The sequence below is a fragment of the Stigmatopora nigra genome, unplaced genomic scaffold, assembly GCF_051989575.1.
Source record: "Stigmatopora nigra isolate UIUO_SnigA unplaced genomic scaffold, RoL_Snig_1.1 HiC_scaffold_24, whole genome shotgun sequence".
Taxonomy (NCBI): domain Eukaryota; kingdom Metazoa; phylum Chordata; class Actinopteri; order Syngnathiformes; family Syngnathidae; genus Stigmatopora; species Stigmatopora nigra.
In genome coordinates, this window is record NW_027551603.1 from 2119789 (window position 1) to 2135746 (window position 15958).

Consider the following 15958-nt stretch of genomic DNA (forward strand, 5'->3'; position numbering starts at 1 on the left):
CACTAGCAGATGGACACCCATGAAATGTCGAAAAAGATGCGGGGTATGATGCTCACAGCACCTGGTATTCCCAAGCGGTCTCCCAATCAGGTACTAACCAGGCCGAACCATGCTTGGCTTCCTAGATCGGGCGAGATCGGGCCTTTTCAGGGTGGTATGGCCGTGAGCGGTACTGCTTTTGCAGATGGACACCCATGAAATGTCGAAAAAGATGCGGGGAATGATGCTCACAGCACCTGGTATTCCAAAGTGGTCTCCCAATCAGGTACTTACCAGGCCGAACCATGCTTGCCTTCCGAAATCGGAGGAGATTGGGCCTTTTCAGGGTGGTATGGCCGTGAGCGGTACTACTCTTGCAGATGGACACCCATGAAATGTCGAAAAAGATGCGGGGCAAGATGCTCACAGCACCTGGTATTCCCAAGCGGTCTCCCAATCAGGTACTAACCAGGCCGAACCATGCTTGGCTGCCGAGATCGGACGAGATCGGGCCTTTTCAGGGTGGTATGGCCGTGAGCGGTACCGCTCTTGCAGATGGACACCCATGAAATGTCGAAAAAGATGCGGGGTATGATGCTCACAGCACCTGGTATTCCCAAGCGGTCTACCAATCAGGTACTAAACAGGCTGAACCATGCTTGGCTTCCGATATCGGACGAGATCAAGCCTTTTCAGGGTGGTATGGCCGTGAGTAGTACTGCTCATGCAGATGGACACCCATGAAATGTCGAAAAAAATGTGGGGTATGATGCTCACAGCACCTGGTATTCCCAAGAGGTCTCCCAATCAGGTACTAACCAGGCCGAACCATGCTTGGCTTCCAAGATCGGACGAGATCGGGCCTTTACAGGGTGGTATGGCCGTGAGCGGTACTTCTCTTGCAGATGGACACCCATGAAATGTCGAAAAATATGCGGGGTATGATGCTCACAGCACCTGGTATTCCCAAGCTGTCTCCCAATCAGGTACTAACCAGGCCGAACCATGCTTGGCTGCCGAGATCGGACGAGATCGGGCGAGACCGGACCTTTTCAGGGTGGTATGGCCGTGAGCGGTACTGCTCTTGCAGATGGACACCCATGAAATGTCGAAAAAGATGCGGGGTATGATGCTCACAGCACCTGGTATTCCCAAGCGGTCTCCCAATCAGGTACTAACCAGGCCGAACCATGCTTGGCTGCCGAGATCGGGCGAGATCGGGCGAGATCGGGCCTTTTCAGGGTGGTATGGCCGTGAGCGGTACTGCTCTTGCAGATGGACACCCATGAAATGTCGAAAAAGATGCGGGGTATGATGCTCACAGCACCTGGTATTCCCAAGCGGTCTCCCAATCAGGTACTAAACAGGCCGAACCATGCTTGGCTGCCGAGATCGGACGAGATCGGACGAGATCGGGCCTTATCAGGGTGGTATGGCCGTGAGCGGTACTGCACTAGCAGATGGACACCCATGAAATGTCGAAAAAGATGCAGGGTATGATGCTCACAGCACTTGGTATTCCCAAGCGGTCTCCCAATCAGGTACTAACCAGGCCGAACCATGATTGGCTTCCGAGATCAGACGAGATCGGGCCTTTTCAGGGTGGTATGGCCGTGAGCGGTACTGCTATTGCAGATGGACACCCATGAAATGTCGAAAAAGATGCGAGGTATGATGCTCACAGCACCTGGTATTCCCAAGCGGTCTCCCAATCAGGTACTAAACAGGCCGAACCATGCTTGGCTGCCGAGATCGGACGAAATCGGGCGAGATCGGGCCTTATCAGGGTGGTATGGCCTTGAGCGGTACTGCACTAGCAGATGGACACCCATGAAATGTCGAAAAAGATGCGGGGTATGATGCTCACAGCACCTGGTATTCCCAAGCGGTCTCCCAATCGGGTACTAACCAGGCCGAACCATGCTTGGCTGCCGAGATCGGACAAGATCGGGCGAGATCGGGCCTTATCAGGGTGGTATGGCCGTGAGCGGTACTGCTCTTGCAGATGGACATCCATGAAATGTCGAAAAAGATGCGGGGTATGATGCTCACAGCACCTGGTATTCCCAAGCGGTCTCCCAATCAGGTACTAAACAGGCCGAACCATGCTTGGCTTCCGAGATCAGACGAGATCGGGCCTTTTCAGGGTGGTATGGCCGTGAGCGGTACTGCACTAGCAGATGGACACCCATGAAATGTCGAAAAAGATGCGGGGTATGATGCTCACAGCACCTGGTATTCCCAAGCGGTCTCCCAATCAGGTACTAACCAGGCCGAACCATGCTTGGCTTCCGAGATCGGGCCTTTTCAGGGTGGTATGGCCGTGAGCGATATTGCACTTGCAGATGGACACCCATGAAATGTCGAAAAAGATGCGGGGTATGATGCTCACAGCACCTGGTATTCCGAAGCGGTCTCCCAATCAGGTACTAACCAGGCCGAACAATGCTTGGCTGCCGAGATCGGACGAGATCGGACGAGATCGGGCCTTATCAGGGTGGTATGGCCGTGAGCGGTACTGCTCTTGCAGATGGACACCCATGAAATGTCGAAAAAGATGCGGGGTATGATGCTCACAGCACCTGGTATTCCCAAGCGGTCTCCCAATCAGGTACTAACCAGGCCGAACCATGCTTGGCTGCCAAGATCGGGCGAGATCGGGCCTTTTCAGGGTGGTATGGCCGTGAGCGGTACTGCTCATGCAGATGGACACCCATTAAATGTCGAAAAAGATGCGGGGTATGATGCTCACAGCACCTGGTATTTCCAAGCGGTCTCCCAATCAGGTACTAACCAGGCCGAACCATGCTTGGCTTCCGAGATCGGACAATCGGGCCTTTTCAGGGTGGTGTGGCCGTGAGCGGTACTGCACCACCAGATGGACACCCATGAAATGTCGAAAAAGATGCGGGGTATGATGCTCACAGCACCTGGTATTCCCAAGCGGTCTCCCAATCAGCTACTAACCAGGCCGAACCATGCTTGGCTTCCGAAATCGGACGAGATCGGGCCTTTTCAGGGTGGTATGGCCGTGAGCGGTGCTGCACTAGCAGATGGACACCCATGAAATGTCGAAAAAGATGCGGGGTATGATGCTCACAGCACCTGGTATTCCCAAGCGGTCTCCCAATCAGGTACTAACCAGGCCGAACCATGCTTGGCTTCCAAGATCGGACGAGATCGGGCTTTTTCAGGGTGGTATGGCCGTGAGCGGTACTGCTCTTGCAGATGGACACCCATGAAATGTCGAAAAAGATGCGGGGTATGATGCTCACAGGACCTGGTATTCCCAAGCGGTCTCCCAATCAGGTACTAAACAGGCCGAACCATGCTTGGCTGCCGAGATCGGACGAGATCGGGCCTTTTCAGGGTGGTATGGCCGTGAGCGGTACTGCACTAGCAGATGGACACCCGTGAAATGTCGAAAAAGATGCAGGGTATGATGCTCACAGTACCTGGTATTCCCAAGCGGTCTCCCAATCAGGTACTAAACAGGCCGAACCATGCTTGGCTTCCGAGATCGGACGAGATCGGGCCTTTTCAGGGTGGTATGGCCGTGAGCGGTACTGCTTTTGCAGATGGACACCCATGAAATGTCGAAAAAGATGCGGGGTATGATGCTCACAGCACCTGGTATTCCCAAGCGGTCTCCCAATCAGGTACTAAACAGGCTGAACCATGCTTGGCTTCCGAGATCGGACGAGATCGGGCCTTTTCAGGGTGGTATGGCCGTGAGCGGTACTGCACTAGCAGATGGACACCCATGAAATGTCGAAAAAGATGCGGGGTATGATGCTCACAGCACCTGGTATTCCCAAGCGGTCTCCCAATGAGGTACTAACCAGGCCGATCCATGCTTGGCTTCCGAGATCAGACAAGATCGGGCCTTTTCAGGGTGGTATGGCCGTGAGCGGTACTGCCCTTGCAGATGGACACCCATGAAATGTCGAAAAAGATGCGAGGTATGATGCTCACAGCACCTGGTATTCCCAAGCGGTCTCCCAATCAGGTACTAAACAGGCCGAACCATGCTTGGCTGCCGAGATCGGACGAGATCGGACGAGATCGGGCCTTTTCAGGGTGGTATGGCCGTGAGCGGTACTGCACTAGCAGATGGACACCCATGAAATGTCGAAAAAGATGCGGGGTATGATGCTCACAGCACCAGGTATTTCCAAGCGGTCTCCCAATCAGGTACTAACCAGGCTGAACCATGCTTGGCTTCCGAGATCAGACGAGATCGGGCCTTTTCAGGGTGGTATGGCCGTGAGCGGTACTGCACTAGCAGATGGACACCCATGAAATGTCGAAAAAGATGCGGGGTATGATGCTCACAGCACCTGGTATTCCCAAGCGGTCTCCCAATCAGGTACTAAACAGGCCGAACCATGCTTGGCTGCCGAGATCGGACGAGATCGGGCCTTTTCAGGGTGGTATGGCCGTGAGCGGTACTGCACTAGCAGATGGACACCCATGAAATGTCGAAAAAGATGCGGGGTATGATGCTCACAGCACCTGGTATTCCCAAGCGGTCTCCCAATCAGGTACTAACCAGGCCGAACCATGCTTGGCTGCCGAGATCGGACGAGATCGGACGAGATCGGGCCTTTTCAGGGTGGTATGGCAGTGAGCGGTACTGCTCTTGCAGATGGACACTTATGAAATGTCGAAAAAGATGCAGGGTATGATGCTCACAGCACCTGGTATTCCCAAGCGGTCTCCCAATCAGGCACTAAACAGGCCGAACCATGCTTGGCTTCCGAGATCAGACGAGATCGGGCCTTTTCAGGGTGGTATGGCTGTGAGCAGTACTGTTCATGCAGATGGACACCCATGAAATGTCGAAAAAGATGCGAGGTATGATGCTCACAGCACCTGGTATTCCCAAGCGGTCTCCCAATCAGGTACTAAACAGGCCGAACCATGCTTGGCTTCCGAGATCGGACGAGATCGGGCCTTTTCAGGGTGGTATGGCCGTAAGCGAAACTGCTCTTGCAGATGGACACCCATGAAATGTCGAAAAAGATGCGGGGCATGGTTCTCACAGCACCTGGTATTCCCAAGCGGTCTCCCAATCAGGTACTAACCAGGCCGAACCATGCTTGGCTGCCGAGATCGGACGAGATCGGGCGAGATCGGGCCTTTGCAGGGTGATATGGCCGTGAGCGGTACTGCTTTAGCAGATGGACACCCATGAAATGCCGAAAAAGATGCGGGGTATGATGCTCACAGCACCTGGTATTCCCAAGCGGTCTCCCAATCAGGTACTAACCAGGCCGAACCATGCTTGGCTGCCGAGATCGGACGAGATCGGACGAGAACGGGCCTTTTCAGGGTGGTATGGCTGTCAGCGGTACTGCTCTTGCAGATGGACACCCATGAAATGTCGAAAAAGATGCGGGGTATGATGCTCACAGCACCTGGTATTCCCAAGCGGTCTCCCAATCAGGTACTAACCAGGCCGAACCATGCTTGGCTTTCGAGGTCGGACGAGATCGGGCCTTTTCAGGGTGGTATGGCCGTGAGCGGTACTGCTCCTGCAGATGGACACCCATGAAATTTCGAAAAAGATGCGGGGTATGATAATCACAGCACCTGGTATTCCCAAGCGGTCTCCCAATCAGGTACTAACCAGGCTGAATCATGCTTGGCTTCCGAGATCGGGCGAGATCGGGCCTTTTCAGGGTGGTATGGCCGTGAGCGGTACTGCACTTGCAGATGGACACCCATGAAATGTCGAAAAAGATGCGGGGCGTGGTTCTCACAGCACCTGGTATTCCCAAGCGGTCTCCCAATCAGGTACTAAACAGGCCGAACCATGCTTGGCTTCCGAGATCGGACGAGATCGGGCCTTTTCAGGGTTGTATGGCCGTAAGCGGTATTGCTCTTGCAGAGGGACACCCATGAAATGTCGAAAAAGATGCGGGGTATGATGCTCACGGCACCTGGTATTCCGAAGCGGTCTCCCAATCAGGTACTAAACAGGCCGAACCATGCTTGGCTGCCGAGATCGGACGAGATCGGGCCTTTTCAGGGTGGTATGGCCGTGAGCGGCACTGCAATAGCAGATGGACACCCATGAAATGTCGAAAAAGATGCGGGGTTTGATGCTCACAGCACCTGGTATTCCCAAGCGGTCTCCCAATCAGGTACTAACCAGGCCGAACCATGCTTGGCTTCCGAGATCGGACGAGATCGGGCCTTTTCAGGGTGGTATGGCCGTGAGCGGTATTGCACTAGCAGATGGACACCCATGAAATGTCGAAAAAGATGCGGGGTATGATGCTCACAGCACCTGGTATTCCCAAGCGGTCTCCCAATCAGGTACTAAACAGGCCGAACCATGCTTGGCTTCCGAGATCGGACGAGATCGAGCCTTTTCAGGGTGGTATGGCCGTGAGCGGTACTGCACTAGCAGATAGACACCCATGAAATGTCGAAAAAGATGCGGGGTATGATGCTCACAGCACCTGGTATTCCCAAGCGGTCTCCCAATCAGGTACTAAACAGGCCGAACCATGCTTGGCTTCCGAGATCGGGCGAGATGGGGTCTTTTCAGGGTGGTATGGCCATGAGCGGTACCGCACTTGCAGATGGACACCCATGAAATGTCGAAAAAGATGCGGGGTATGATGTTCACAGCACCTGGTATTCCCAAGCGGTCTCCCAATCAGGTACTAACCAGGCCGAACCATGCTTGGCTGCCGAGGTCGGACGAGATCGGGCGAGATCGGGCGAGATCGGGCCTTATCAGGGTGGTATGGCCGTGAGCGGTACTGCTTTTGCAGATGGACACCCATGAAATGTCGAAAAAGATGCGGGGTATGATGCTCACAGCACCTGGTATTCCCGAGCGGTCTCCCAATCAGGTACTAACCAGGCCGAACCATGCTTGGCTTCCGAGATCGGACGAGATCGGGCCTTTTCAGGGTGGTATGGCCGTGAGCGGTACTGCTTTCGCAGATGGACACCCATGAAATGTCGAAAAAGATGCGGGGTATGATGCTCACAGCACCTGGTATTCCCAAGCGGTCTCCCAATCAGGTACTAAACAGGCTGAACCATGCTTGGCTTCCGAGATCGGACGAGATCGGGCCTTTTCAGGGTGGTATGGCCGTGAGCGGTACTGCACTAGCAGATGGACACCCATGAAATGTCGAAAAAGATGCGGGGTATGATGCTCACAGCACCTGGTATTCCCAAGCGGTCTCCCAATCAGGTACTAACCAGGCCGATCCATGCTTGGCTTCCGAGATCGGACAAGATCGGGCCTTTTCAGGGTGGTATGGCCGTGAGCGGTACTGCCCTTGCAGATGGACACCCATGAAATGTCGAAAAAGATGCGAGGTATGATGCTCACAGCACCTGGTATTCCCAAGCGGTCTCCCAATCAGGTACTAAACAGGCCGAACCATGCTTGGCTGCCGAGATCGGACGAGATCGGACGAGATCGGGCCTTTTCAGGGTGGTATGGCCGTGAGCGGTACTGCACTAGCAGATGGACACCCATGAAATGTCGAAAAAGATGCGGGGTATGATGCTCACAGCACCAGGTATTTCCAAGCGGTCTCCCAATCAGGTACTAACCAGGCTGAACCATGCTTGGCTTCCGAGATCAGACGAGATCGGGCCTTTTCAGGGTGGTATGGCCGTGAGCGGTACTGCACTAGCAGATGGACACCCATGAAATGTCGAAAAAGATGCGGGGTATGATGCTCACAGCACCTGGTATTCCCAAGCGGTCTCCCAATCAGGTACTAAACAGGCCGAACCATGCTTGGCTGCCGAGATCGGACGAGATCGGGCCTTTTCAGGGTGGTATGGCCGTGAGCGGTACTGCACTAGCAGATGGACACCCATGAAATGTCGAAAAAGATGCGGGGTATGATGCTCACAGCACCTGGTATTCCCAAGCGGTCTCCCAATCAGGTACTAACCAGGCCGAACCATGCTTGGCTGCCGAGATCGGACGAGATCGGACGAGATCGGGCCTTTTCAGGGTGGTATGGCAGTGAGCGGTACTGCTCTTGCAGATGGACACTTATGAAATGTCGAAAAAGATGCAGGGTATGATGCTCACAGCACCTGGTATTCCCAAGCGGTCTCCCAATCAGGCACTAAACAGGCCGAACCATGCTTGGCTTCCGAGATCAGACGAGATCGGGCCTTTTCAGGGTGGTATGGCCGTGAGCGGTACTGCACTAGCAGATGGACACCCATGAAATGTCGAAAAAGATGCGGGGCAAGATGCTCACAGCACCTGGTATTCCCAAGCGGTCTCCCAATCAGGTACTAACCAGGCCGAACCATGCTTGGCTTCCGAGATCGGACGAGATCGGGCCTTTTCAGGGTGGTATGGCCGTGAGCGGTACTGCTCTTGCAGATGGACACCCATGAAATGTCGAAAAAGATGCGGGGTATGATGCTCACAGCACCTGGTATTCCCAAGCGGTCTCCCAATCAGGTACTAAACAGGCCGAATCATGCTTGGCTGCCGAGATCGGGCGAGATCGGACGAGATCGGGCCTTTTCAGGGTGGTATGGCCGTGAGCGGTACTGCACTAGCAGATGGACACCCATGAAATGTCGAAAAAGATGCGGGGTATGATGCTCACAGCACCTGGTATTCACAAGCGGTCTCCCAATTAGGTACTAAACAGGCCGATCCATGCTTGGCTTCCGAGATCGGACGAGATCGGACGAGATCGGGCCTTTTCAGGGTGGTATGGCCGTGAGCGGTACTGCACTAGCAGATGGACACCCATGAAATGTCGAAAAAGATGCGGGGCATGATGCTCACAGCACCTGGTATTCCCAAGCGGTCTCCCAATCAGGTACTAACCAGGCCAAACCATGCTTGGCTTCCTAGATCGGGCGAGATCGGGCCTTTTCAGGGTGGTATGGCCGTGAGCGGTACTGCTTGTGCAGATGGACACCCATGAAATGTCGAAAAAGATGCGGGGCAAGATGCTCACAGCACCTGGTATTCCCAAGCGGTCTCCCAATCAGGTACTAAACAGGCTGAACCCTGCTTGGCTGCCGAGATCGGACGAGATCGGGCGAGATTGGGCCTTTTCAGGGTGGTATGGCCGTGAGCGGTACTGCTCTTGCAGATGGACACCCATGAAATGTCGAAAAAGATGCGGGGTATGATGCTCACAGCACCTGGTATTCCCAAGCGGTCTCCCAATCAGGTATTAACCAGGCCGAACCATGCTTGGCTGCCGAGATCGGACGAGATCGGGCGAGATCGGGCCTTATCAGGGCGGTATGGCCGTGAGCGGTACTGCTCTTGCAGATGGACACCCATGAAATGTCGAAAAAGATGCGGGGTATGATGCTCACAGCACCTGGTATTCTCAAGCGGTCTCCCAATCAGGTACTAACCAGGCCGAACCATGCTTGGCTGCCGAGTTCGGACAAGATCGGGCGAGATCGGGCCTTTTCAGGGTGGTATGGCAGTGAGCGGTACTGCTCTTGCAGATGGACACCCATGAAATGTCGAAAAAAATGCGGGGTATGATGCTCACAGCACCTGGTATTCCCAAGCGGTCTCCCAATCAGGTACTAACCAGGCCGAACCATGCTTGGCTGCCGAGGTCGGACGAGATCGGGCGAGATCGGGCCTTATCAGGGTGGTATGGCCGTGAGCGGTACTGCTCTTGCAGATGAACACTGTCAGGTTCTTTAATAATTACCTTCGTCCGTAATTATCAATAACTGCAGGAAGACATCTTATTCAATTATTGACATTTAATTAAATAGAAATGGATACAACAGATAAAAGCCTCCGGAGGGGAGCGTTACAGCAAGTGTCACCTTACAACTTCCGAACGTCTCCTCGAATAGACGTTTTCGTCCCATTCTTATGGTCACAAGTTACAGAGTTGTTGATCATTCCATCACGTATGAGTAAAAACAACATCTGGGACTACAATAACAATCAAAGTATTTTACTAATAACAAAAACAGGGACTAGACCTAACTACATGTAGATTAGAGTAATTATACAACCTCCTTGACCTAAGAATCATATAATATAATCATAATCATATAATCGTTACATACAGAAAAACCCGAAGTGTACGGTTACATAACGATCACAATATTCTTGTTATTGTCCGAATAGCCCTGTCCTCGTCACCAAGGGCCCACCAAATCTCAAGGACCCAGATTGGGTGGATTGTTTGTATAACCATCCTGGAACAGGCTGTCCAGGTTAAAGATGACTTGGTGTGACCTCAACACTTTTGAAAAACAGAAAGAGAATGATTTAACAAAGTAATGAATTAATACAGAGAAAAGAAAGAGAATGATTTAATAAAGAAATGAATTAATATAACTATTATAATAGTAAAACAGAACAAACCCAACAGACACCCATGAAATGTCGAAAAAGATGCGGGGTATGATGCTCACAGCACCTGGTATTCCCAAGCGGTCTCCCAATCAGGTACTAAACAGGCCGAACCATGCTTGGCTTCCGAGATCGGACGAGATCGGGCCTTTTCAGGGTGGTATGGCCGTGAGCGGTACTGCACTAGCAGATGGACACCCATGAAATGTCGAAAAAGATATGGGGTATGATGCACACAGCACCTGGTATTCCCAAGCGGTCTCCCAATCAGGTACTAAACAGGCCGAACCATGCTTGGCTTCCGAGATCGGGCGTGATCGGGCCTTTTCAGGGTGGTATGGCCGTGAGCGGTACTGCACTAGCAGATGGACACCCATGAAATGTCGAAAAAGATGCGGGGTATGATCCTCACAGCACCTGGTATTCCCAAGCGGTCTCCCAATCAGGTACTAACCAGGCCAAACCAAGCTTGGCTTCCTAGATCGGACGAGATCGGGCCTTTTCAGGGTGGTATGGCCGTGAGCGGTACTGCTCTTGCAGATGGACACCCATGAAATGTCGAAAAAGATGCGGGGTATGATGCTCACAGCACCTGGTATTCCCAAGTGGTCTCCCAATCAGGTACTAACCAGGCCAAACCATGCTTGGCTTCCGAGATCGGACGAGATCGGGCCTTTTCAGGGTGGTATGGCCGTGAGCGGTACTTCTCTTGCAGATGGACACCCATGAAATGTCGAAAAAGATGCGGGGTATGATGCTCACAGCACCTGGTATTCCCAAGCGGTCTCCCAATCAGGTACTAACCAGGCCGAACCTTGCTTGGCTTCCGAGATCGGACGAGATCGGGCCTTTTCAGGGTGGTATGGCCGTGAGCGGTACTGCACTAGCAGATGGACACCCATGAAATGTCGAAAAAGATGCGGGGTATGATGCACACAGCCCCTGGTATTCCCAAGCGGTCTCCCAATCAGGTACTAAACAGGCCGAACCATGCTTGGCTTCCGAGATCGGGCGAGATCGGGCCTTTTCAGGGTGGTATGGCCGTGAGCGGTACTGCACTAGCAGATGGACACCCATGAAATGTCGAAAAAGATGCGGGGTATGATGCTCACAGCACCTGGTATTCCCAAGCGGTCTCCCAATCAGGTACTAACCAGGCCGAACCATGCTTGGCTTCCTAGATCGGACGAGATCGGGCCTTTTCAGGGTGGTATGGCCGTGAGCGGTACTGCTCTTGCAGATGGACACCCATGAAATGTCGAAAAAGATGCGGGGTATGATGCTCACAGCACCTGGTATTCCCAAGCAGTCTCCCAATCAGGTACTAACCAGGCCAAACCATGCTTGGCTTCCGAGATCGGACGAGATCAGGCCTTTTCAGGGTGGTATGGCCGTGAGCGGTACTTCTCTTGCAGATGGACACCCATGAAATGTCGAAAAAGATACGGGGTATGATGCTCACAGCACCTGGTATTCCCAAGCGGTCTCCCAATCAGGTACTAACCAGGCCGAACCTTGCTTGGCTTCCGAGATCGGACGAGATCGGTCCTTTTCAGGGTGGTATGGCCGTGAGCGGTACTGCACTAGCAGATGGACACCCATGAAATGTCGAAAAAGATGCGGGGTATGATGCTCACAGCACCTGGTATTCCCAAGCGGTCTCCCAACCAGGTACTAACCAGGCCGAACCATGCTTGGCTTCCAAGATCGGACGAAATCGGGCCTTTTCAGGGTGGTATGGCCGTGAGCGGTACTGCACTAGCAGATGGACACCCATGAAATGTCGAAAAAGATGCGGGGTATGATGCTCACAGCACCTGGTATTCCCAAGCGGTCTCCCAATCAGGTACTAACCAGGCCGAACCATGCTTGGCTGCCGAGATCAGACGAGATCGGGCCTTATCAGGGTGGTATGGCCGTGAGCGGTACTCTTCTTGCAGATGGACACCCATGAAATGTCGAAAAAGATGCGGGGTATGATGCTCACAGCACCTGGTATTCCCAAGCGGTCTCCCAATCAGGTACTAACCAGGCCGAACCATGCTTGGCTGCCGAGATCGGACGAGATCGGGCGAGATCGGGCCTTATCAGGGTGGTATGGCCGTGAGCGCTACTGCTCTTGCAGATGGACACCAATGAAATGTCGAAAAAGATGCGGGGTATGATGCTCACAGCACCTGGTATTCCCAAGCGGTCTCCCAATCAGGTACTAACCAGGCCGAACCATGCTTGGCTGCCGAGATCGGACGAGATCGGGCCTTTTCAGGGTGGTATGGCCGTGAGCGGTACTGCACTAGCAGATGGACACCCATGAAATGTCGAAAAAGATGCGGGGTATGATGCTCACAGGACCTGGTATTCCCAAGCGGTCTCCCAATCAGGTACTAAACAGGCCGAACCATGCTTGGCTTCCGAGATCGGACGAGATCGGACCTTTTCAGGGTGGTATGGCCGTGAGCGGTACTGCACTAGCAGATGGACACCCATGAAATGTCGAAAAAGATGCGGGGTATGATGCTCACAGCACCTGGTATTCCCAAGCGGTCTCCCAATCAGGTACTAAACAGGCCGAACCATGCTTGGCTTCCGAGATCGGACGAGATCGGGCCTTTTCAGGGTGGTATGGCCGTGAGCGGTACTGCACTAGCAGATGGACACCCATGAAATGTCGAAAAAGATGCGGGGTATGATGCTCACAGCACCTGGTATTCCCAAGCGGTCTCCCAATCAGGTACTAACCAGGCCGAACCATGCTTGGCTTCCGAGATCGGGCCTTTTCAGGGTGGTATGGCCGTGAGCGGTACTGCTATTGCAGATGGACACCCATGAAATGTCGAAAAAGATGCGGGGTATGATGCTCACAGCACCTGGTATTCCCAAGCGGTCTCCCAATCAGGTACTAAACAGGCCGAACCATGCTTGGCTTCCGAGATCGGACGAGATCGCGCCTTCTCAGGGTGGTATGGCCGTGAGCGGTACTGCTCTTGCAGATGGACACCCATGAAATGTCGAGAAAGATGCGGGGTATGATGCTCACAGCACCTGGTATTCCCAAGCGGTCTCCCAATCAGGTACCAAACAGGCCGAACCATGCTTGGCTTCCAAGATCGGACGAGATTGGGCCTTTTCAGGGTGGTATGGCCATGTGCGGTACTGCACTTGCAGATGGACACCCATGAAATGTCGAAAAAGATGCGGGGTATGATGCTCACAGCACCTGGTATTCCCAAGCGGTCTCCCAATCAGGTACTAAACAGGCCGAACCATGCTTGGCTTCCGAGATCGGACGAGATCGGGCCTTTTCAGGGTGGTATGGCCGTGAGCGGTACTGCACTAGCAGATGGACACCCATGAAATGTCGAAAAAGATGCGGGGTATGATGCTCACAGCACCTGGTATTCCGAAGCGGTCTCCCAATCAGGTACTAAACAGGCCGAACCATGCTTGGCTGCCGAGATCGGGCGAGATCGGGCCTTTTCAGGGTGGTATGGCCGTGAGCGGTACTGCACTTGCAGATGGACACCCATGAAATGTCGAAAAAGATGCGGGGTATGATGCTCACAGCACCTGGTATTCCCAAGCGGTCTCCCAATCAGGTACTAAACAGGCCGAACCATGCTTGGCTGCCGAGATCGGACGAGATCGGGCCTTTTCAGGGTGGTATGGCCGTGAGCGGTACTGCACTAGCAGATGGACACCCATGAAATGTCGATAAAGATGCGGGGTATGATGCTCACAGCACCTGGTATTCCCAAGCGGTCTCCCAATCAGGTACTAACCAGGCCGAACCATGCTTGGCTTCCGAGATCGGACGAGATCGGGCCTTTTCAGGGTGGTATGGCCATGAGCGGTACTGCTCTTGCAGATGGACACCCATGAAATGTCGAAAAAGATGCGGGGTATGATGCTCACAGCACCTGGTATTCCCAAGCGGTCTCCCAATCAGGTACTAAACAGGCCGAACCATGCTTGGCTGCCGAGATCGGGCCTTTTCAGGGTGGTATGGCCGTGAGCGGTCCTGCACTAGCAGATGGACACCCATGAAATGTCGGTAAAGATGCGGGGTATGATGCTCACAGCACCTGGTATTCCCAAGCGGTCTCCCAATCAGGTACTAACCAGGCCGAACCATGCTTGGCTTCCGAGATCGGACGAGATCGGGCCTTTTCAGGGTGGTATGGCCGTGAGCGGTACTGCTCTTGCAGATGGACACCCATGAAATGTCGAAAAAGATGCGGGGTATGATGCTCACAGCAACTGGTATTCCCAAGCGGTCTCCCAATCAGGTACTAAACAGGCCGAACCATGCTTAGCTTCCGAGATCGGACGAGATCGGGCCTTTTCAGGCTGGTATGGCCGTGAGCGGTACTGCACTAGCAGATGGACACCCATGAAATGTCGAAAAAGATGCGGGGTATGATGCTCACAGCACCTGGTATTCCCAAGCGGTCTCCCAATCAGGTACTAAACAGGCCGAACCATGCTTGGCTTCCGAGATCGGACGAGATCGGGCCTTTTCAGGGTGGTATGGCCGTGAGCGGTACTGCACTAGCAGATGGACACCCATGAAATGTCGAAAAAGATGCGGGGTATGATGCTCACAGCACCTGGTATTCCCAAGCGGTCTCCCAATCAGGTACTAACCAGGCCGAACCATGCTTGGCTGCCGAGATCGGACGAAATCGGACGAGATCGGGCCTTATCAGGGTGGTATGGCCGTGAGCGGTACTGCACTAGCAGATGGACACCCATGAAATGTGGAAAAAGATGCGGGGTATGATGCTCACAGCACCTGGTATTCCCAAGTGGTCTCCCAATCAGGTACTAACCAGGCCAAACCATGCTTGGCTGCCGAGATCGGACGAGATCGGACGAGATCGGGCCTTATCAGGGTGGTATGGCCGTGAGCGGTACTGCTCTTGCAGATGGACACCCATGAAATGTCGAAAAAGATGCGGGGTATGATGCTCGCAGCACCTGGTATTCCCAAGCGGTCTCCCAATCAGGTACGAACCAGGCCGGACCATGTTTGGCTGCCAAAATCGGACAAGATCGGGCCTTTTCAGGGTGGTAAGGCCGTGAGCGGTACTGCTCTTGCAGATGGACACCCATGAAATGTCGAAAAAGATGCGGGGTATGATGCTCACAGCACCTGGTATTCCCAAGCGGTCTCCCAAACAGATACTAACCAGGCCGAACCATGCTTGGCTTCCGAGTTCGGACGAGATCGGGCCTTTTCAGGGTGGTATGGCCTTGGGCGGTACTGCTCTTGCAGATGGACACCCATGAAATGTCGAAAAAGATGCGGGGTATGATGCTCACAGCACCTGGTATTCCCAAGCGGTCTCCCAAACAGGTACTAAACAGGCCGAACCATGCTTGGCTTCCGAGATCGGACGAGATCGGGCCTTTTCAGGGTGGTATGGCCGTGGGCGGTACTGCACTTTCAGATAGACACCCATGAAATGTCGAAAAAGATGCGGGGTATGATGCTCACAGCACCTGGTATTCCCAAGCGGTCTCCCAATCAGGTACTAAACAGGCCGAACCATGCTTGGCTGCCGAGATCGGACGAGATCGGGCCTTTTCAGGGTGGTATGGCCGTGAGCGGTATGGCACCAG

At 53.5% G+C, this 15958-nt stretch overlaps 84 pseudogenes; all 84 read right to left on the reverse strand.

The window, feature by feature from the left end:
- Positions 1 to 49: 49 nt before the first annotated feature.
- On the reverse strand, positions 50 to 168 carry LOC144182344 (5S ribosomal RNA; annotated as a pseudogene).
- Positions 169 to 224: 56 nt separating this feature from the next.
- On the reverse strand, positions 225 to 343 carry LOC144186315 (5S ribosomal RNA; annotated as a pseudogene).
- A 56-nt stretch (positions 344 to 399) lies between these two features.
- On the reverse strand, positions 400 to 518 carry LOC144186667 (5S ribosomal RNA; annotated as a pseudogene).
- A 231-nt stretch (positions 519 to 749) lies between these two features.
- Positions 750 to 868, reverse strand: LOC144188385 (5S ribosomal RNA; annotated as a pseudogene).
- Positions 869 to 924: 56 nt separating this feature from the next.
- On the reverse strand, positions 925 to 1053 carry LOC144185853 (5S ribosomal RNA; annotated as a pseudogene).
- A 56-nt stretch (positions 1054 to 1109) lies between these two features.
- Positions 1110 to 1238, reverse strand: LOC144184039 (5S ribosomal RNA; annotated as a pseudogene).
- Positions 1239 to 1294: 56 nt separating this feature from the next.
- Positions 1295 to 1423, reverse strand: LOC144185228 (5S ribosomal RNA; annotated as a pseudogene).
- A 56-nt stretch (positions 1424 to 1479) lies between these two features.
- Positions 1480 to 1598, reverse strand: LOC144191529 (5S ribosomal RNA; annotated as a pseudogene).
- A 56-nt stretch (positions 1599 to 1654) lies between these two features.
- On the reverse strand, positions 1655 to 1783 carry LOC144187146 (5S ribosomal RNA; annotated as a pseudogene).
- A 56-nt stretch (positions 1784 to 1839) lies between these two features.
- LOC144185357 (5S ribosomal RNA) lies at positions 1840 to 1968 on the reverse strand (annotated as a pseudogene).
- Positions 1969 to 2024: 56 nt separating this feature from the next.
- On the reverse strand, positions 2025 to 2143 carry LOC144188152 (5S ribosomal RNA; annotated as a pseudogene).
- Positions 2144 to 2199: 56 nt separating this feature from the next.
- LOC144186021 (5S ribosomal RNA) lies at positions 2200 to 2308 on the reverse strand (annotated as a pseudogene).
- A 56-nt stretch (positions 2309 to 2364) lies between these two features.
- Positions 2365 to 2493, reverse strand: LOC144186958 (5S ribosomal RNA; annotated as a pseudogene).
- A 56-nt stretch (positions 2494 to 2549) lies between these two features.
- Positions 2550 to 2668, reverse strand: LOC144191849 (5S ribosomal RNA; annotated as a pseudogene).
- A 56-nt stretch (positions 2669 to 2724) lies between these two features.
- LOC144186707 (5S ribosomal RNA) lies at positions 2725 to 2841 on the reverse strand (annotated as a pseudogene).
- Positions 2842 to 2897: 56 nt separating this feature from the next.
- Positions 2898 to 3016, reverse strand: LOC144190505 (5S ribosomal RNA; annotated as a pseudogene).
- Positions 3017 to 3072: 56 nt separating this feature from the next.
- Positions 3073 to 3191, reverse strand: LOC144187429 (5S ribosomal RNA; annotated as a pseudogene).
- A 56-nt stretch (positions 3192 to 3247) lies between these two features.
- LOC144181871 (5S ribosomal RNA) lies at positions 3248 to 3366 on the reverse strand (annotated as a pseudogene).
- Positions 3367 to 3422: 56 nt separating this feature from the next.
- On the reverse strand, positions 3423 to 3541 carry LOC144189522 (5S ribosomal RNA; annotated as a pseudogene).
- A 56-nt stretch (positions 3542 to 3597) lies between these two features.
- Positions 3598 to 3716, reverse strand: LOC144190782 (5S ribosomal RNA; annotated as a pseudogene).
- A 56-nt stretch (positions 3717 to 3772) lies between these two features.
- LOC144191017 (5S ribosomal RNA) lies at positions 3773 to 3891 on the reverse strand (annotated as a pseudogene).
- Positions 3892 to 3947: 56 nt separating this feature from the next.
- LOC144184543 (5S ribosomal RNA) lies at positions 3948 to 4076 on the reverse strand (annotated as a pseudogene).
- A 56-nt stretch (positions 4077 to 4132) lies between these two features.
- On the reverse strand, positions 4133 to 4251 carry LOC144182054 (5S ribosomal RNA; annotated as a pseudogene).
- Positions 4252 to 4307: 56 nt separating this feature from the next.
- LOC144188841 (5S ribosomal RNA) lies at positions 4308 to 4426 on the reverse strand (annotated as a pseudogene).
- Positions 4427 to 4482: 56 nt separating this feature from the next.
- On the reverse strand, positions 4483 to 4611 carry LOC144184981 (5S ribosomal RNA; annotated as a pseudogene).
- A 56-nt stretch (positions 4612 to 4667) lies between these two features.
- LOC144191384 (5S ribosomal RNA) lies at positions 4668 to 4786 on the reverse strand (annotated as a pseudogene).
- Positions 4787 to 4842: 56 nt separating this feature from the next.
- Positions 4843 to 4961, reverse strand: LOC144188362 (5S ribosomal RNA; annotated as a pseudogene).
- Positions 4962 to 5017: 56 nt separating this feature from the next.
- LOC144186393 (5S ribosomal RNA) lies at positions 5018 to 5146 on the reverse strand (annotated as a pseudogene).
- A 56-nt stretch (positions 5147 to 5202) lies between these two features.
- On the reverse strand, positions 5203 to 5331 carry LOC144185969 (5S ribosomal RNA; annotated as a pseudogene).
- A 56-nt stretch (positions 5332 to 5387) lies between these two features.
- Positions 5388 to 5506, reverse strand: LOC144189079 (5S ribosomal RNA; annotated as a pseudogene).
- Positions 5507 to 5562: 56 nt separating this feature from the next.
- Positions 5563 to 5681, reverse strand: LOC144186342 (5S ribosomal RNA; annotated as a pseudogene).
- Positions 5682 to 5737: 56 nt separating this feature from the next.
- LOC144190387 (5S ribosomal RNA) lies at positions 5738 to 5856 on the reverse strand (annotated as a pseudogene).
- Positions 5857 to 5912: 56 nt separating this feature from the next.
- Positions 5913 to 6031, reverse strand: LOC144190360 (5S ribosomal RNA; annotated as a pseudogene).
- A 56-nt stretch (positions 6032 to 6087) lies between these two features.
- Positions 6088 to 6206, reverse strand: LOC144191184 (5S ribosomal RNA; annotated as a pseudogene).
- A 56-nt stretch (positions 6207 to 6262) lies between these two features.
- Positions 6263 to 6381, reverse strand: LOC144189214 (5S ribosomal RNA; annotated as a pseudogene).
- Positions 6382 to 6437: 56 nt separating this feature from the next.
- LOC144184459 (5S ribosomal RNA) lies at positions 6438 to 6556 on the reverse strand (annotated as a pseudogene).
- Positions 6557 to 6612: 56 nt separating this feature from the next.
- On the reverse strand, positions 6613 to 6751 carry LOC144186876 (5S ribosomal RNA; annotated as a pseudogene).
- A 56-nt stretch (positions 6752 to 6807) lies between these two features.
- LOC144184285 (5S ribosomal RNA) lies at positions 6808 to 6926 on the reverse strand (annotated as a pseudogene).
- Positions 6927 to 6982: 56 nt separating this feature from the next.
- On the reverse strand, positions 6983 to 7101 carry LOC144190783 (5S ribosomal RNA; annotated as a pseudogene).
- A 56-nt stretch (positions 7102 to 7157) lies between these two features.
- LOC144189836 (5S ribosomal RNA) lies at positions 7158 to 7276 on the reverse strand (annotated as a pseudogene).
- Positions 7277 to 7332: 56 nt separating this feature from the next.
- On the reverse strand, positions 7333 to 7461 carry LOC144184544 (5S ribosomal RNA; annotated as a pseudogene).
- Positions 7462 to 7517: 56 nt separating this feature from the next.
- On the reverse strand, positions 7518 to 7636 carry LOC144182055 (5S ribosomal RNA; annotated as a pseudogene).
- A 56-nt stretch (positions 7637 to 7692) lies between these two features.
- On the reverse strand, positions 7693 to 7811 carry LOC144188843 (5S ribosomal RNA; annotated as a pseudogene).
- A 56-nt stretch (positions 7812 to 7867) lies between these two features.
- On the reverse strand, positions 7868 to 7996 carry LOC144184982 (5S ribosomal RNA; annotated as a pseudogene).
- A 56-nt stretch (positions 7997 to 8052) lies between these two features.
- LOC144191180 (5S ribosomal RNA) lies at positions 8053 to 8171 on the reverse strand (annotated as a pseudogene).
- A 56-nt stretch (positions 8172 to 8227) lies between these two features.
- LOC144191195 (5S ribosomal RNA) lies at positions 8228 to 8346 on the reverse strand (annotated as a pseudogene).
- A 56-nt stretch (positions 8347 to 8402) lies between these two features.
- On the reverse strand, positions 8403 to 8531 carry LOC144186654 (5S ribosomal RNA; annotated as a pseudogene).
- Positions 8532 to 8587: 56 nt separating this feature from the next.
- LOC144186533 (5S ribosomal RNA) lies at positions 8588 to 8716 on the reverse strand (annotated as a pseudogene).
- Positions 8717 to 8772: 56 nt separating this feature from the next.
- On the reverse strand, positions 8773 to 8891 carry LOC144181840 (5S ribosomal RNA; annotated as a pseudogene).
- A 56-nt stretch (positions 8892 to 8947) lies between these two features.
- On the reverse strand, positions 8948 to 9076 carry LOC144184164 (5S ribosomal RNA; annotated as a pseudogene).
- A 56-nt stretch (positions 9077 to 9132) lies between these two features.
- On the reverse strand, positions 9133 to 9261 carry LOC144185346 (5S ribosomal RNA; annotated as a pseudogene).
- Positions 9262 to 9317: 56 nt separating this feature from the next.
- LOC144186522 (5S ribosomal RNA) lies at positions 9318 to 9446 on the reverse strand (annotated as a pseudogene).
- Positions 9447 to 9502: 56 nt separating this feature from the next.
- On the reverse strand, positions 9503 to 9631 carry LOC144183626 (5S ribosomal RNA; annotated as a pseudogene).
- A 760-nt stretch (positions 9632 to 10391) lies between these two features.
- Positions 10392 to 10510, reverse strand: LOC144187657 (5S ribosomal RNA; annotated as a pseudogene).
- A 56-nt stretch (positions 10511 to 10566) lies between these two features.
- On the reverse strand, positions 10567 to 10685 carry LOC144182402 (5S ribosomal RNA; annotated as a pseudogene).
- Positions 10686 to 10741: 56 nt separating this feature from the next.
- Positions 10742 to 10860, reverse strand: LOC144183973 (5S ribosomal RNA; annotated as a pseudogene).
- A 56-nt stretch (positions 10861 to 10916) lies between these two features.
- LOC144188065 (5S ribosomal RNA) lies at positions 10917 to 11035 on the reverse strand (annotated as a pseudogene).
- Positions 11036 to 11091: 56 nt separating this feature from the next.
- LOC144188992 (5S ribosomal RNA) lies at positions 11092 to 11210 on the reverse strand (annotated as a pseudogene).
- A 56-nt stretch (positions 11211 to 11266) lies between these two features.
- On the reverse strand, positions 11267 to 11385 carry LOC144183768 (5S ribosomal RNA; annotated as a pseudogene).
- Positions 11386 to 11441: 56 nt separating this feature from the next.
- LOC144190194 (5S ribosomal RNA) lies at positions 11442 to 11560 on the reverse strand (annotated as a pseudogene).
- Positions 11561 to 11616: 56 nt separating this feature from the next.
- LOC144189338 (5S ribosomal RNA) lies at positions 11617 to 11735 on the reverse strand (annotated as a pseudogene).
- Positions 11736 to 11791: 56 nt separating this feature from the next.
- On the reverse strand, positions 11792 to 11910 carry LOC144188562 (5S ribosomal RNA; annotated as a pseudogene).
- A 56-nt stretch (positions 11911 to 11966) lies between these two features.
- On the reverse strand, positions 11967 to 12085 carry LOC144189150 (5S ribosomal RNA; annotated as a pseudogene).
- A 56-nt stretch (positions 12086 to 12141) lies between these two features.
- Positions 12142 to 12260, reverse strand: LOC144188374 (5S ribosomal RNA; annotated as a pseudogene).
- A 56-nt stretch (positions 12261 to 12316) lies between these two features.
- LOC144182672 (5S ribosomal RNA) lies at positions 12317 to 12445 on the reverse strand (annotated as a pseudogene).
- Positions 12446 to 12501: 56 nt separating this feature from the next.
- LOC144186679 (5S ribosomal RNA) lies at positions 12502 to 12620 on the reverse strand (annotated as a pseudogene).
- A 56-nt stretch (positions 12621 to 12676) lies between these two features.
- On the reverse strand, positions 12677 to 12795 carry LOC144182851 (5S ribosomal RNA; annotated as a pseudogene).
- A 56-nt stretch (positions 12796 to 12851) lies between these two features.
- On the reverse strand, positions 12852 to 12970 carry LOC144187658 (5S ribosomal RNA; annotated as a pseudogene).
- A 56-nt stretch (positions 12971 to 13026) lies between these two features.
- Positions 13027 to 13135, reverse strand: LOC144186024 (5S ribosomal RNA; annotated as a pseudogene).
- A 56-nt stretch (positions 13136 to 13191) lies between these two features.
- LOC144191534 (5S ribosomal RNA) lies at positions 13192 to 13310 on the reverse strand (annotated as a pseudogene).
- Positions 13311 to 13366: 56 nt separating this feature from the next.
- LOC144183827 (5S ribosomal RNA) lies at positions 13367 to 13485 on the reverse strand (annotated as a pseudogene).
- Positions 13486 to 13541: 56 nt separating this feature from the next.
- Positions 13542 to 13660, reverse strand: LOC144187659 (5S ribosomal RNA; annotated as a pseudogene).
- A 56-nt stretch (positions 13661 to 13716) lies between these two features.
- LOC144183040 (5S ribosomal RNA) lies at positions 13717 to 13835 on the reverse strand (annotated as a pseudogene).
- Positions 13836 to 13891: 56 nt separating this feature from the next.
- Positions 13892 to 14010, reverse strand: LOC144188844 (5S ribosomal RNA; annotated as a pseudogene).
- A 56-nt stretch (positions 14011 to 14066) lies between these two features.
- On the reverse strand, positions 14067 to 14185 carry LOC144185607 (5S ribosomal RNA; annotated as a pseudogene).
- Positions 14186 to 14241: 56 nt separating this feature from the next.
- LOC144187087 (5S ribosomal RNA) lies at positions 14242 to 14350 on the reverse strand (annotated as a pseudogene).
- Positions 14351 to 14406: 56 nt separating this feature from the next.
- Positions 14407 to 14525, reverse strand: LOC144191208 (5S ribosomal RNA; annotated as a pseudogene).
- A 56-nt stretch (positions 14526 to 14581) lies between these two features.
- Positions 14582 to 14700, reverse strand: LOC144182125 (5S ribosomal RNA; annotated as a pseudogene).
- Positions 14701 to 14756: 56 nt separating this feature from the next.
- Positions 14757 to 14875, reverse strand: LOC144187660 (5S ribosomal RNA; annotated as a pseudogene).
- Positions 14876 to 14931: 56 nt separating this feature from the next.
- Positions 14932 to 15060, reverse strand: LOC144184257 (5S ribosomal RNA; annotated as a pseudogene).
- A 56-nt stretch (positions 15061 to 15116) lies between these two features.
- Positions 15117 to 15245, reverse strand: LOC144183063 (5S ribosomal RNA; annotated as a pseudogene).
- A 231-nt stretch (positions 15246 to 15476) lies between these two features.
- LOC144183594 (5S ribosomal RNA) lies at positions 15477 to 15595 on the reverse strand (annotated as a pseudogene).
- Positions 15596 to 15651: 56 nt separating this feature from the next.
- LOC144190651 (5S ribosomal RNA) lies at positions 15652 to 15770 on the reverse strand (annotated as a pseudogene).
- A 56-nt stretch (positions 15771 to 15826) lies between these two features.
- On the reverse strand, positions 15827 to 15945 carry LOC144188845 (5S ribosomal RNA; annotated as a pseudogene).
- Between the last annotated feature and the right edge of the window lie 13 nt (positions 15946 to 15958).